Raw genomic sequence first — 6078 nt, forward strand, 5'->3', positions numbered from 1 at the left:
TTTCTTTCTTTCTTTCTTTCTTTCTTTCTTTCTTTCTTTCTTTCTTTTTCTTTTTCTTTCTTTCTATCTTCCCCCAGAAGTTTTTATTCATTCATTTACCCAATATTCAATTTTTGGAACAGATCTAGACCAAACAAAGGACTAAAAATAAAGGAGCTTATTACAGCTTATAACTTCTGTTGTTTCTGCTTGTTCCCATTTTTTTCCCCCTAAGTTGATGAAACCTTCCTGATACATTTGTTTGTTTATTTCATTAACTTTAATTCTGAAAGACCATTTGGCAGTTTATCCCATGAGTATCCCATGAGTTTATCCCAAAGTTCCAACTTTATGCAGTCTACTATTAAACAAAGGGTTTTCTTGCCCTTTCTTTTGGTGTTTATTTTGAGCATTACATCTTTTTGAACATGAAAATAAAAATTTTCATACTTTGAAGAGAGTCTGATATGGACTTGGGAATTTATAGGATTAATGTAAGTCTGCAGTCTAAAGCAAAAACAATCATCTTCATATGGTACCAAGTGTTTCAAAAAGAAACATCCATGCAATATTACAATTAAAATAAAAGTAAGAATTTTCTGTGGTGCTTCACACAGCTATCTTGTTCTGTAGCCAAACTCAGTATTTGCTAATTATTTTGCACTACATATGACTAATTCTAACCATAAGAAGAGTAAATGATTTTGCCATCCCATTTCCTTCAGCAGGAACTGCTCATTGTCAGAACATTTGAAAATAAGGTTCTAACCTTTAGTGAGTTTGACTATATAGCATCTCACAATTTCAGCTTCAAACTTTATCCTTCAAATTTGTTCTACTTTGAGGGGGGAACTTGGCGTCACAGCTCATCCAAACTTAACTGTTTTCTCTCTATTCTTCAGGCAGTTGACTATATCAACACACAATCTATGGACATGGTTTAGTGGCTACTATTGGCAGTTTAGATTAACATATTGCATAAACCATAATATATAATCTCTTTATCAATATCAGTCTAATTGTAGCTTCAATGCTAAGAAAGTGTATAACTATATTACTCATTCTCACAACTCATCTCTCTTCCACTGCATGCTTTAGCATGCAACTCTTTCTCTTTGGAATGACATTATTTTAAATTACATTTCAATGCCAAAATAGCAGGAGCAATTTCATCCTCTGTTTCATTGCATTCATTCTTGTTGTTGTTATTATTATTATTATTATTATTATTATTACTATTGTTTTGTTTTTCCAATTTTCTTTCAGAACTTTACTTCCACAGTAACTTCTGCTAAAATGACAGACAGGATTTTGGATATATGTGTTACTCTTAGGTCATACTACTGGGCTTTATTATACTTCAGCTCATTTTGCAAAAAAACCATCAAATATCCTATTGATGCATGATGACTCACATATGACTGTGATCCTCTTCAAGGATCAAGAAGTATCTGGAAGATGCAAGATCCACCAGACTAAGGGGAACAAAACCACCTTTGTTAATGCACTGGACAAGATGTCAAGTAGAGCTTTAAAGCAAGAACAATGGGGAGAGAGAGAATGGTCAGCTATCAGATGAGGAAGTGGTAGAGAGTGTAGGGAAGCTGAGGGTGCTTGGTGATGAGGAGGATGTGACAATCAGCAAAACATGTCAGAAGTGGTGCTACCCCAAGTGCTTGCACATCAATAAGGAAGTGCCTATCAGACAGTATTATGGGGAAGACTGATACACTTCCTGGAGAATGGCACTATTGGCCTGTTCACTAGTACATGCAACATGGAGAATACACAGTCTGCATGTAGTTACAGAGTGTGATCTCATTGGGATCTATTTCAGCACTGTCTCCCTTAACATCCTCATTGACAACCCGATGAAGTACAAGCTAAATTGTTATGGACTGCAAACTGCCCAAACAGTCAGTTGCAAACCATTCTGACTTTTGACATGAAGTCCAGTTGGAGTCCAGTAACTTGTAGCAATCCAGGGGTCAGTTCTCTGGCCAATACCTTTCAACAACTTCACTCATGACCTAAATGATGGAAAAGTTCACAGCAATTTCACAGATGATACAAAAATTGAGACAAGCAGCTGAGATACCAGATGCTGCCACTCTGAGGAACCTCATCAGGCTGGAGAAATGGGACAATAACAATCTTACACCCTTCAAAAGAGGAAAATACAAAGTTTTTCACCTGGGGAGGAAAAACACAAGGCACTGGTAAAGGCTGGTGAGTGACCAGCTGGAATACAGCTTAACAGAAAAAGCCCTGGAGGTCCTCAAACTGACCATGAGCCAGAAATGCACCCTCACAACAAAGATAGCCAACAGCCTCTGGGGCTGCATTAGGCAGTTGTATTTCCCAGCCGGTTGAAAGAGGTGATGTTTCCACTCTGCTTTGCACTGGTGATGCCACATCTGGAGTGCCATGACCAGGTCTGGTCTCCCCAGTATGAGAGAGACATGGAGTGGGTCGCACAAAAGTCAACAAAAATAATTAAGGATTTGGTGCATCTGTCATACAAGAAGATGCTAGTAGAGCTGGGACTGTTCAGCCTTTGGGGATTGTGTATTGTGAGGGGGGTATTAAAGATGTAGCCAGACTCTTCTCAGTGGATCCCAGTGACAGAACAATGGGCAATCGACAGAAACCAAAACATAGGAAATTCTATTTAAACATGAAAAAAAATAAAAATAAAATAAAAAAGACTTTTTTAACTGTGAGGATGATTGAAAGTTGGAACAGGTTGCCCAGAGTGGCTGTGGAGTCTCCATTCAGCATGGCGATTAGATTAGGTGATATTCAGAGGTGATTTCCAACATCAGCTCTTCTACTGTTCGGTGATATTAATGATTTCAGTATTGATTAAAATCACAATTTCAAGAACTTTATAAATCCATGAAATTAAGCAACACACCAGAAGTATGCTAAAATATTCAAAAAAAATATTTTTAAGATTCTTTTAACTTTTGATTAGATTACCAGGCACTTTACTGGCTCCTTTATGCTGTTCTCTTTGGATATAAGGCCAATCTAATTACTGTAATTCACTGCCACAACATACACCCCTAAAAATTGCTTTTATATTTAGTGTTCTAATTTGGCAGTTATCATATATCATATATTTATTTATACATATGATTATTTATATATAATTTATATATATGGAATTATAAAAACTCTGCACCAATCTGTGAGTGTAATTTTCCATAGCTACATGGCCCCTCATAAAGCTAGGCTAATCAATACTTTCTCAGTCTTTTTTTTTTTTTTCTTTTGCAGAAAAGTTATTTTTTTCTACCTTGTCATTCAATTTCAATGTCTTAATACAACCTAACCTTTCAAAGGTCTCTGAATCAACAAATTCAATTGAAGCTCAAAGCATCTTATTGTCATGTATTACTGTGTTGAATTGATTTCCACTATGTAATGTTTACAAACATCATAACATTACCTGAAGTTCTTACTCAGGTGATTCAGACAAAAGGTTATTCAGTGACACATGGAGAACTTCAAGTTCTAAATTATATATGTTAATGTTGTTTATAAAAAAAAAAAAAAAAGGATATTCTTTTAGCTTAAGCCTTCAATTTCAATTTTACATAGATTTTGGCAGGACACCAAAGTATTTGAAATAAATGGGAAAACTTATATTGGCTATGATGGATTATGATTTAAAATGCAAAAGATTCATCTGGAATAGTACACAGTATTCCTACATCCTTAGTATTTTAATGAAATTTAATATTTCTTTGCTGTTGGTGGTGGTGGTTTTGTTTGCTTGTTTGTTTATGTGGGTTTTATTGTTGTTGTTGATGATGGTTTGTTTGTTTTGTCTTCCAGAATGCAGGAGCTGCTATATCAACCCAATTATTTAGAACAAATTTTTCTGCAAGTCCCAAAGTGGATGAAATAAGAACTGTTTCAATAGATTAAGTATTAGAAGCAGGATCAGGTTCTTTTCTGTAGTTCTGGTTTGTAAACTGAAATTAATTCTAAGCATATCTAGGGAAGAGTCTTTCAAAACCAACACATATAGAGCATTTCCCCTAATGATCACTGCAATATAAAAAGGTATGCCAGATAATTATTTGTGTCAGTTCCAAGCTTCAAAATATTTGAGTTAAATGAAACTTGATATTTTCTTGTTTTCCTTGAACTGACATTTTTCCTCTTTCCGCCTTATTTCCATATATATTGTGGTTCAGAATGGGGATAGCCCAAGAATATTCATTATATATCTCTGAAAGGCACAGGGTTGACTTTTCTGTACATTTTATTTCATAGACCAGACTTTATCGGCATCTGTTAAACCCTTAAAGCATCTTTTCAATTACAGTGAAACAAGGATTAAGGAAAGGTGAAGGTGAGGCTGGGCTGGAGACCTGGACTCAATTACTCTTGCAACCAGGAGAATGAAAAATACTTTTCTGAAATCACCAAAATAAGTTTAATATCTCTTTGATCATTACTCCGTACGTTGTTTGCAACAGTATATGCAGATTTGACTTTTTGGATTCAGACATGGATAAACTAGATTGAAAATAATTAGGAATCAAAATGTGGAAAATAGAAATATGCTGATCAATAGGCTTGTTGTTGTTGCTTTGTTTGTTTGCTTGCTTTTGCCTTTTTGTTTGTTTCATTTGTTTTGTTTTTGTTTTGTTTTAAATCAGCTTGCAGCTAGACTTAATAAACAGCATATGCTTATTGATATAATGGCAGTAAGTGTTCCAGCTTTCTATCTGGTATCATTATTGATTAACCTGAAGAAAGTTGATGGCTGTTAAAATCTAAAGATTAGGTTGAAACTCCTTGTACATATGTATAACAAGAAAGAAGGGGGAAAAAATATAGCCTGAAGATAAAGAAAGAAGCTCAAGCTTTTTTTTTTTTTTTTTTTTTTTTTAGAAAACTACAGTAGAAAGGAAGACCTGGGGAAATATGGACCTCTGTGACTGGCAAGATCAGAGTTCACTAGACTGCACTGCAATACAGTCACTGGGGGAGTGGAGGGGGGAGTAAATCTAGTTTACAAGCAAATCTAGTTTACAAGCATTTCTTCATACATAATGATTCATTATTTCATAGTTATTTAAAATAAGTAACTATCAGAATTATTTTTAAAGCTTTTCATGGATTTGATTTGGTACATACAATAGTCTGTTTTTGAATTGTGTCTGAATAAAGCTACCAAAAGCAGAAGTGTCACATAGAGTACAATGTGACTTAAAGAAAAGCTTGTCGTGACATATGAAAAGGAAGGAAAACAGCTTGGCTTTGAGGACACAATATCAATTTGAAGTATATATATTTGAAGAATAAATATATATGTGTGTATATATATATTTGTTTAAATGACCACTTTTTGTATTGCATTGATGTAAACAAAAATTTTAAAAAAGAAAATACAGAACACTGTGAGGCCATTTCAAAATCCAGCCTTTAGAGTAAAACCACATTAAAAATATATTCAATTTCAGTGATGTGTGAGTTATCAAACATACTATGGCAGGTTATACCAGCCTCTGAGACAGACTATATATTATGTAGCCTGTGGTCACCTATTCAATAGCAAGGAAAGGGCACACTGAAGAAAGAAACTAACAAACAAATAAAGTCAAAGGATTTTTAAGAGGACAGAGCCAAATAATAATAAAAAAGATTGACAGTAGACATGGAAAGAAGAGGGCAAAAGGTCACAAACCCAGCACGTCTATACATGCTAAGATGACTTTCAGTCTTCTCAGTCAGGTACATTTAATTCATTTTCTATTTGTTATTCTATTGGCAACTGAGCCCCTACACCATGCATTTGTCAGCATTGAATTGCATTTGCTTCATGTCAGAAAACTGTATATAAAAGTCTTCTGCTATTTTTTGTTGTCATTGCTTGCCACAGCTCTGAACCTTGAGTAGTGAGTGTGCAGGGAACACTGGAACAAATATGTGTATGTTTTAAAGCTTCATCAAAGTGAGGAATGTTGCCTTTGAACTTATTAAGGAGTGATTTATCTAGGGGATTTCAGGAAAGCTGGTTTGTGGGATTCTTTTTCCTTTCCTTTCCTTTCCTTTCCTTTCCTTTCCTTTCCTTTCCTT

At 34.8% G+C, this 6078-nt stretch overlaps 1 long non-coding RNA gene across 1 annotated transcript in view; it reads left to right on the forward strand.

The window, feature by feature from the left end:
• Positions 1–2389: 2389 nt before the first annotated feature.
• LOC118170953 overlaps positions 2390–6078 on the forward strand; it is a 7778-nt gene continuing 4089 nt past the window's right edge. Inside the window, exon 1 of the long non-coding RNA XR_004752968.1 lies at positions 2390–2446. This is a non-coding gene — a long non-coding RNA (uncharacterized LOC118170953). The remainder of the gene's footprint in view (positions 2447–6078) is intronic.

This window comes from Oxyura jamaicensis, chromosome 8 (assembly GCF_011077185.1).
Source record: "Oxyura jamaicensis isolate SHBP4307 breed ruddy duck chromosome 8, BPBGC_Ojam_1.0, whole genome shotgun sequence".
NCBI classification, from domain to species: domain Eukaryota; kingdom Metazoa; phylum Chordata; class Aves; order Anseriformes; family Anatidae; genus Oxyura; species Oxyura jamaicensis.